This window comes from Bubalus kerabau, chromosome 17 (genome assembly GCF_029407905.1).
Source record: "Bubalus kerabau isolate K-KA32 ecotype Philippines breed swamp buffalo chromosome 17, PCC_UOA_SB_1v2, whole genome shotgun sequence".
Classification (NCBI taxonomy): Eukaryota; Metazoa; Chordata; class Mammalia; order Artiodactyla; family Bovidae; genus Bubalus; species Bubalus kerabau.
Genome location: NC_073640.1, coordinates 60318479 through 60328283, shown reverse-complemented (window position 1 = coordinate 60328283; position 9805 = coordinate 60318479). Strand labels below are relative to the sequence as shown.

Genomic DNA, 9805 nt, shown 5'->3' with positions numbered 1-9805 from the left:
CTTTAATCATGAGAGAAATGCAACTGAAAACCATCAGAGAGTTGTTCATAGCGGCTTTATTCGGAGAGGACTGGAAGCAGCCCAGGCGTCCATAGATGGGAGAACGTATAAACGAAACTGCGGTAGAGTCCAGCAATGGGATATGCCATTGAAAGGAACAAATTACCACTGAGTGAATCTCAAGATGAAAGCGCCTTACACTAAAGGGATGTGTTTATATCTCCATTTATATGAACAGCAAGCAAAACTAACCTATAGTGGAAAGAAATCAGAATACTGCTTGCCTGTTGGGTAGGAGTGGGGATTGATAGGGCACTGGCATGAAGTGACAATAAATGTTCTACGTACTGATAAAGGTTTTATTGTTGTTGTTCAGTCACTAAGTAGTGTCCCACTCTTTGCAACCCCATGGACTATAGCACGCCAGGCTTTCCCGTCCTTCACTGTCTCCCGGAGTTTGCTCAGACTCACGTCCATCAAGTCAGTGATGCCATCCAACCATCTCAACCTCTGTCATCCCCTTCTCCTCCTGCCTTCAATCTTTCCCGCATCAGGGTCTTTCTCAATGAATCGGCTTTTCACATCAGGTGGCCACAGTATTGAAGCTTCAGCATCAGTTCTTCCAATGAATATTCAAGGTTGATTTTCTTTCAGATTAACTGGTTTGATCTCCTTGCAGTTCAAGGGACTCTCAAGAGTCTTCTCCAGCACCACAATTTAAAAGCATCAATTCTTTGTCTCTCAGTCTTCTTTAGGGTCCAGCTCTCACATCCATACATGACTACTGGAAAAAACATAGCTTTGAGTATATGCACCTTTGTCAGCAAAGTGATGTGTCTGCTTTTTAATATGCTGTCTAGGTTTGTCATAGTTTTTCTTCCAAGGAGTAAGCTTCTTTTAGTTTCATGGCTGCATTCTCCATCCGCAGTGATTCTGGAGCTCAAGAAAATAAAATCTGTCACTGTTTCCACTTTTCTCTTAGTTTTAGGAATATTGAGTTTTAAGCCAGCTTTTTCACTGTCCTCTTTCATCTCCACCAAGAGGCTTTTTAGTTCTTCACTTTCTGCCATTAGAGTAGTATCACCTGCTTATCTGAAGTTGTTGATATTTCTCCCAGCAATCTTGATTCCAGCATGTGATTCATCCAGTCAGGCATTTCACATGATGTACTCTGCATAGAAGTTAAATAAACAGGATGACCATATACAGCCTTGACATACTCCTTTCCCAATCTTGAACAATTTTATTGTTGATGAAAACAGGTTGTTCATCCTGGAAGTTTGCACATCACAGATTCTCTTGATTGGCTCCCTGTAGGCCTATTTAACATGTTTCTCCATCCTCTGGTAGTTGGAGCAAAAAGCACGATCTCCTTCAGGTCCAAGCTGGGAGCAAAATATTTCAAAGCTGCAGCCGTGTCTTTACTGTCACAATAAATCAAGAGATACTTGCTGTCAAGTTGTCTCTGTTTGTGATGTTAGGATTCCAGTGTCGTCAGCCTGACCCATATATTATAAGTTCCCATCTGCTTTCCACCTACTGGCTTTAGCAGTCAACCGTGACCATAGCCCAGAGGCACTGTTTCGTTACGGGTTGCAAAATGGTGATTTTATAACTTTATCACTCCCCTATATTTATGATCTGGAACTCTTCTATTTATAAATTATCTCATCAACTATTTAGTTACACAGAGGAACATGTGTAAGGAACACGTGGAACACGGAGGAACACAGTACACGGAGGTATGTGAATGAAGAAAATAAAACCACATAGTGATTCAACCATCCAGAGAAAGCCGATGCGGACATTTTCCTATATGTGCTGTTGAGGCATTGAGTGGTAGTAGTGGTAATGCCAATAGTAATTGGCACTCCTGCCAATGCAGGAGACTCGAGAGACGCAGGTTTCATCCCTGGGTCAGGAAGATCCCCTGGAGAAGAGAATGCCCACCCACTCCAGTATTCTTCCCTGGAGAATCCCATGGACAGAGGAGCCTGGAGGGCTACAGTCCACGGGGTCGTGAAAAGTCAGACACGATTGAGCGACTAACACACACATACACACTCAAGAAAAACTGTCAAGAACTGACTCTACCAAAACACCCCTGCAGGGCATTAGACAAAGAAGAGTGAAACTGTTCACCTTCACAGTGAGGGGTTTGTCCAGAGCTTTATAGCTTTTAAAAACAATGTACCTTAAGAAATATGCCAGGGAAGCTTTGGGGCTGTATCATTTACCTGCAGTGATAACAAGAGAGTCATCTCTAATTTTCACTCTTAGTCATTGTTTTGTAACTCATGTTAACTAACTGAATGATGTGTCACAAACTTTGTAACCAACTCCAGCATCAGGAGGTCTTTTTTAACATTTTGTGGTAAAAATACATAATGTGAAATTACGTACCATCTTGGGCACTTGTAAGCGTGCAGTTCGGTATGCTAAGTACATTCACATTGTCGTATGACCGATCTCCAGAACGTTTTCATCTTGCAAAACTAAAACTTGGGGACTTCCCAGGTGCTCCAGTGGCTAAGACTCCATGCTCCCAATGCAGGGGGTGCAAGTTCAATCCCTGATCAGGAAACCAGATCCCACTTGCTGCAACTCATGAGTTCACATGACTTTAGAGCTTTAGACCCAACTAACGCTCCCACATACTGCAACCAACAATGTAGATATTTCTGCATTGAACGTGTATTGTGATCACTGTTCTAGATCTCTCTATGTGCACCTTTCACTGTCTTCTTTGTTCTATTTTCAGTGTTCTCTTTCCACCCACAGGACAGTGACTGCAGCCATGAAATTAAAAAAAAATGCTTGCTCCTTGGAAGGAGAGCTATGATGAAACTAGAAAGCGTATTAAAAAGCAGAGACATCATTTTGCCAGCAAAAGTCTGTATAGTCAAAGCTATGGTTTCTTCCACTAGTCATGTACCGATGGGAGAGTTGGACCATAAAGAAGGCTGAGCACTGAAGAATTGATGCTTTTGAACTGTGGTACTAGAGAAGACTCTTGAGAGTCCCTTGGACTGCCAGGAGATCCAACCACTCCATCCTAAAGGAAATCAGTCTTGAATATTCGTTGAAAGGACTGATGCTGATGCTGAAGCTTTGATATTTTGGCCACCTGATCCAAAGAGCCAACTGATTGGAAAAGACCCTGATGCTGGGAAAGATTGAAGGCAGGAAGAGAAGGGACGACAGAGGATGAGATGGTTAGATAGCCTCACCAACTCGATGGACATGAAATTGAGCAAGCTCTGGGAGACAGTGGAAGACAGAGGAGCCTGGAATGCTGCAGTTCATGGGGTCACAAACAGTCGGACAGGACTGAGTGACTGAACAACAACAGTCACCACAGAATGAGTAGCAAGCTCCCTTGGGCATGGGTGGAGGAATGCCTCCCACTGAGTTCTCCCAGACTGGAAGCCTTCCCAGTAGAGAGCTTTATGTTCATAGATATAATTATGAATCATCTGTAATTTTCACACCAGCCATTGTTTTATAACTTACGTAATTATCTAAACAGTGTTGCACAAACCTTGAAACTAACTCAGCATCATAAGTTTTTTTGATGCTTATATCACAAAAAAGAATTCACCAAATGTTTATTTTTTTTCTCATGTACCCTTATTGTTAGCTGCCTGTGACTCTTCAGTTCAGTTCAGTCTCTCAGTCGTGTCTGACTCTTTGCGACCCCATGAATCGCAGCACGCCAGGCCTCCCTGTCCATCACCAACTCCCGGAGTTCACTCAAACTCACGTCCATCGAGTCGGTGATGCCATCCAGCCATCTCATCCTCTGTAGTTAACAAAAAAATCATTTGGGGACTTCCCTAGTGGTCCAGTGGTTAAGACTGGATTCAGATTCAATCCCTAGTTGGGGAACTAAGATTCAACATGTTGTACAGGATGACCAAAGAAATCAATAAAAAAAAGTCATTTGAAGCAAGAGGTCAAGTTTTGAAAAGATACATACATTAAGCATTTTAACTTAAAACATATGCATTGACATTCATCAACCAATCTTCTGAGCAAATGCAAGGCTGGGGACATGGATCCTTTGATGATCTTTACCAGTATATGTTGTCTGTCAGCATAAACCACACCTATAATAACACACCATATACATGTGAAACAGTGCTGGAATGAGCGGAAAGTACATTGAGGGGGAGAAATAAAAAACTGGCTTGGACTAGTCTGCAATGACATGGCTCACTCCTAAGAGAAGTATTGTGTTGGATGAGGTAGAGCAAAAGCTGCAGAGAGCAAAAAACACCTGGAAAAGTGGCCGCCCAGTCCTGGGGTAGAGCTCTCTTTTTACATGTATTAAGTGAAGGTGATTTGTTGCCTGCATTGCTGAGGAAAGCACTGACAGTGTTCAGACTGTCCTCCCCAAATCATGAGTCCTAAATTATCAAAACGTAAACATAATGTCAAAGCTCCTACAAATCTGATATGGTTTTCACTTTTCCTTTCATCTAATAAGACATTTCAGTTCAGTTCAGTCGCTCAGTCGTGTCCGACTCTTTGCGACCCCATGAATCGCAGCATGCCAGGCCTCCCTGTCCATCACCAACTCCCGAACTTCACTCAGACTCATGTCCATCGAGTCAGTGATGCCATCCAGCCATCTCATCCTCTGTCGTCCCCTTCTCCTCCTGCCCCCAATCCCTCCCAGAATCAGAGTCTTTTCCAATGAGTCAACTCTTCGCATGAGGTGCCCAAAGTACTGGAGTTTCAGCTTTAGCATCATTCCTTCCAAAGAAATCCCAGGGCTGATCTCCTTAGACCAGCCTTAAAGATAGTTAATCAGGTACTCTTATCTATCAGATCTAGTCTCTTAAATCTATTTCCCACTTCCACTGTATAATCATAAGGGATTTGATTTAGGTCATACCTGAATGGTCTAGTGGTTTTCCCTACTTCCTTCAATTTAAGTATCAATTTGGCAATAAGGAGCTCATGATCTGAGCCACAGTCAGATCCTGGTCTTGTTTTTGCTGACTGTATAGAGCTTCTCCATCTTTGGCTGCAAAGAATATAATCAATCTGATTTCGGTGTTGACCATCTGGTGATGTCCATGTGTAGAGTCTTCTCTTGTGTTGTTGGATGTTTGCAATGACCAGTGCATTCTCTTGGCAAAACTCTATTAGCCTTTGCCCTGCTTCATTCCGTACTCCAGGGTCAAATTTGCCTGTTACTCCAGGTGTTTCTTGACTTCCTACTTTTGCATTCCAGTCCCCTGTAATGAAAAGGACATCTTTTTGGGGTGTTAGTTCTAAAAGGTCTTGTAGGTCTTCATAGACCTGTTCAACTTCAGCTTCTTCAGCGTTACTGGTCGGGGCTTAGACTTGGATTACTGTGATATTGAATGGTTTGCCTTGGAAATGAACAGAGATCATTCTGTTGTTTTTGAGATTGCATCCAAGTACTGCATTTCGGACTCTTTTGTTGACCATGATGGCTACTCCTTTTCTTCTGAGGGATTCCTGCCCACAGTAGTAGATATAATGGTCATCTGAGTTAAATTCACCCATTCCAGTCCATTTTAGTTCGCTGATTCCTAGAATGTCGACGTTCACTCTTGGCATCTCTTGTTTGACCACTTCCAATTTGCCTTGATTCACGGACCTAACATTCCAGGTTCCTATGCAATATTGCTCTTTACAGCATCAGACCTTGCTTCTATCACCAGTCACATCCACAACTGGGTATTGTTTTTGCTTTGGCTCCATCCCTTCTTTTTTTCTGGAGTTATTTCTCCACTGACCTCCAGTAGCATATTGGGCACTTACTGACCTGGGGAGTTCCTCTTTCAGTATCCTATCATTTTTCCTTTTCATACTGTTCATGTGGTTCTCAAGGCAAGAATACTGAAGTGGTTTGCATTCCCTTCTCCAGTGGGCCACATTCTGTCAGATCTCTCCACCATGACCTGCCCATCTTGGGTTGCCCCCATGGGCATGGCTTAGTTTCATTGAGTTAGACAAGGCTGTGGTCCATGTGATTAGATTGACTAGTTTTCTGTGAGTATGGTTTCAGTGTGTCTGCCCTCTGATGTCCTCTTGCAACACCTACCGTCTCACTTGGGTTTCTCTTACCTTGGACGTGGGGTATCTCCTCACCGCCGCCCCTCCTGACCCTCAATGTGGAGTAGCTCCTCTAGGCCCTCCTGCGCCCGCGCAGCCACTGCTCCTTGGACGTGGGATAGCTCCTCCCGGCCGCCACCCCTGACCTTGGACTCTGAGTAGCTCCTCTCAGCCGCCCCTGACCTCCAACTTGGGCTAGCTCCTCCCGGCCGCCCCTGACCTAGGACGCGGTGTAGCTCCTCTCGGCCGTTCCTGCACCGTCGCAGCCTGGCACTCTCGGCCGCTGCCCCTGACCTCAGGGGTAGCTCCTCTTGGCTCCTCATCTCACACGCTAGTAAAGTAACGCTCAAAATTCTCCAAGCCAGGCTTCAGCAATACGTGAACCGTGAACTTCCAGATGTTCAAGCTGGTTTTAGAAAAGGCAGAGGAACCAGAGACCAAATTGCCAACATCCGCTGGATCATGGAAGAAGCAAGAGAGTTCCAGAAAAACATCTATTTCTGCTTTATTGACAATGCCAAAGCCTTTGACTGTGTGGATCACAATAAACTGTGGAAAATTCTGAAAGAGATGGGAATACCAGACCACCTGACCTGCCTCTTGAGAAATTTGTATGCAGCTCAGGAAGCAACAGTTAGAACTGGACATGGAACAACAGACTGGTTCCAAATAGGAAAAGGAGTACGTCAAGGCTGTATATTGTCACCCTGATTATTTAACTTATATGCAAAGTACATCATGAGAAACACTGGGCTAAAAGAAGCACAAGCTGGAATCAAGATTACTGGAAGAAATATCAATAACCTCAGATATGCAGATGACACCACCCTTATGGCAGAAAGTGAAGAGGAACTAAAGAGCCTCTTGATGAAAGTGAAAGAGGAGAGTGAAAAAGTTGGCTTAAAGCTCAACATTCAGAAAACGAAGATCATGGCATCTGGTCCCATCACTTCATGGGAAATAGATGGGGAAACAGTGGAAACAGTGTCAGACTTTATTTTTGGGGGGCTCCAAAATCACTGCAGATGGTGATTGCAGCCATGAAATTAAAAGACGCTTACTCCTTGGAAGAAAAGTTATGACCAACCTAGATAGCATATTGAAAAGCAGAGACATTACTTTGCCAACAAAGGTCCTTGTAGTCAAGCCTATGGTTTTTCCAGTGGTCATGTATGGATGTGAGAGTTGGACTGTGAAGAAAGCTGAGCGCTGAAGAATTGATGCTTTTGAACTGTGGTGTTGGAAAAGACTCTTGAGAGTCCCTTGGACTGCAAGGAGATCCAACCAGTCCACTCTGAAGGAGATCAGTCCTGGGTGTTCATTGGAAGGAATGATGCTAAAGCTGAAACTCCAATACTTTGGCCACCTGATGTGAAGAGTTGATTCATTAGAAAAGACTCTGATGCTGGGAAGGATTGGGGGCAGAAGGAGAAGGGGACGACAGAGGATGAGATGGCTGGATGGCATCACCGACTCGATGGATGGGAGTTTGAGTGAAGTCCGGGAGTTGGTGATGGACAGGGAGGCCTGGTGTGCTGCGATTCATAGGGTTGCAAAGAGTCGGACACGACTGAGCGACTGAACTGAACTGAAAGATACAGTAGAAACAAATGCAGATCTATTGTAATTCTCATAAACTGTGTACTGCCATTTCCAAAAACTTTTCTGTTTATAATCCATTTTGACAGCAGTCACATGAGATAAGGAGCTATTCTTTATTTACATTCATCATCTCCCCTGGAGATGTAGCAAAGACCCAGTTCATTTATGCAGGCCCAAGAGTTAGACTTTCTCAAATTCAATTTGTTTTCTCAGCTTCTAAATTGTTCATTTCATCACATGTTTTGAACACCAGGAGACAACTTACTTTACAAGAAGCCCAGCCTGGTGGCTAAAACCAAGGCAAAAATGAGACGACATATCTGCGTTTAATGGTTCACGTGCAGTGAAACCCTTGAAGATGACCCAAGAAAGACATTCTAGTCGTTATGCTTGGAAGAAGGGGCGAGGACAGGATCAAAGGCGGGCAAGGTCACGATGGAGGTTCATCGCTCTGTACGTTTTTAATAAACATACTTTGTTTCTGTGCCATGTGGAAGCAATACCTATTCAAAAATGAAGTTGGAGAGACGTCCCTGGTGATCCACTGGTTAAGAACCCGCCTGGAAGATTTCCCTGGTGACAAGTGGATAGGAATCCACCTACCAGCGCAGGGGACACGGGCTCGATCCCTGGCCTGCGAAGATCCCACATGCCATGGAGCAGCTAAGCCCGTGCACCACGACTACTGAAGCCCGCACACCCAAACCCCCGTGCTCCCACAACAAGAGAAGACACCGCAAAGAGAAACCCGCGCCTCTCAACTCCAGAGTCACCTCCGCTGGCCGCAACTAGAGAAAGCCTGTAGAAAGCAATGAAGACCCAGAGCAGTCAAAAATAAATATAAATAAATAAATTAAAAGATTTTAAAAATGAAAAAACCCAACATTAAAAAAAAAAAAAGAATCCGCCTTGCAACGCAGGGGACTCCGGTTTGATCCGTGGTCAGGGAACCAAGATCCCACGTGCTGCGGGGCAGCTAAGCCTGGGTGCTGTAAAGCCCTGGAGCCGCAGCTAGAGAGTCCCTGCTCCCCAAGAAAAATCCCGCAGGACACAGTGAAGATCCCACGTGCAGCAGCTAAGACTTGATCCAGCCACATAGATAAATAAATCTATTTTTATTTAAATAAATCTACTTGTTTCTACTTTTGAAAAGTGAAGTGGGAATGACATTACACACACACACACACACACACACACACACACACACACACACACAGATTCTCATGCAACTCTCCCTGGATTCAAATCCAGCTATTTGTTTCTGTGATAGCCTCGGAAAGTGACTCTAGTCTCTCTTTGCCTGGGTTTCTCCCCGCTTAGAGTGGAGACAGACAATAGTAGCGACTTCTTAAGGTTAATGGGCACATTAGCAAGTTAATCTGAGTGAAGCTGCTGAAACAATTTCACAGAGCATGCACTCAGCATATGGTAACCATTAGTGTTAACATGTTCCCCCAAGTATGTAAAAACAAAGAAGGACTGTTTCCACCTCCCCCGCCACCCTAACAAATATAGCCAGCGAGGAGTTTTCTGAGAAAACCTGATTTCCTTTTGTAATGGGGGAAGTCACATTTCTGAACCTATCTCTCCTTTTGTAAAAAGACACGCTCATAATTTTATCTCCTGAGATTAAGAACAATAACACAAGTGAAACCATGACTAGAACCACTCAATGCATGCTGGTTTAATCGCTAAGTCACGTGCGACTCTTGTGACCCCATGGACTGTAGCCCGCCATGCTCCTCTGTCCATGGGATTTTGCAGGCAAGAATACTGGAGTGGGTTGCCATTTCCTTCTCCAGGGGATCTTCCCAACCCAAGAATCAAACCCAGGTCTCCTGCATTGCAACCAGATTCTTTACTGACTGAGCTATGAGGGAAGCCCACTCAATGCATGGGAGGGATTTATTATCCTCATTAATTTCATTATCCTCATTATTTTAGCATGATCCTTTCTGGGTATCTGGGTGCACAGAGGACATGGTTCTGGAAGACACCCAGGGTCACCATGATTCAAGAATAAACAGAGATGGGAATTCCCTGGAGGTCCAGTGGTTAGGACTCAGCACTTTGACTGCTGAGGGCCTGGGTTCGATCCCTGGTCCGGGGA

At 44.3% G+C, this 9805-nt stretch overlaps 1 non-coding gene across 1 annotated transcript; it reads left to right on the top strand.

The window, feature by feature from the left end:
• Positions 1-9733: 9733 nt before the first annotated feature.
• On the top strand, positions 9734-9805 carry TRNAQ-UUG (transfer RNA glutamine (anticodon UUG)). The gene has a single exon. It is a non-coding gene; the product is annotated as a tRNA-Gln (tRNA).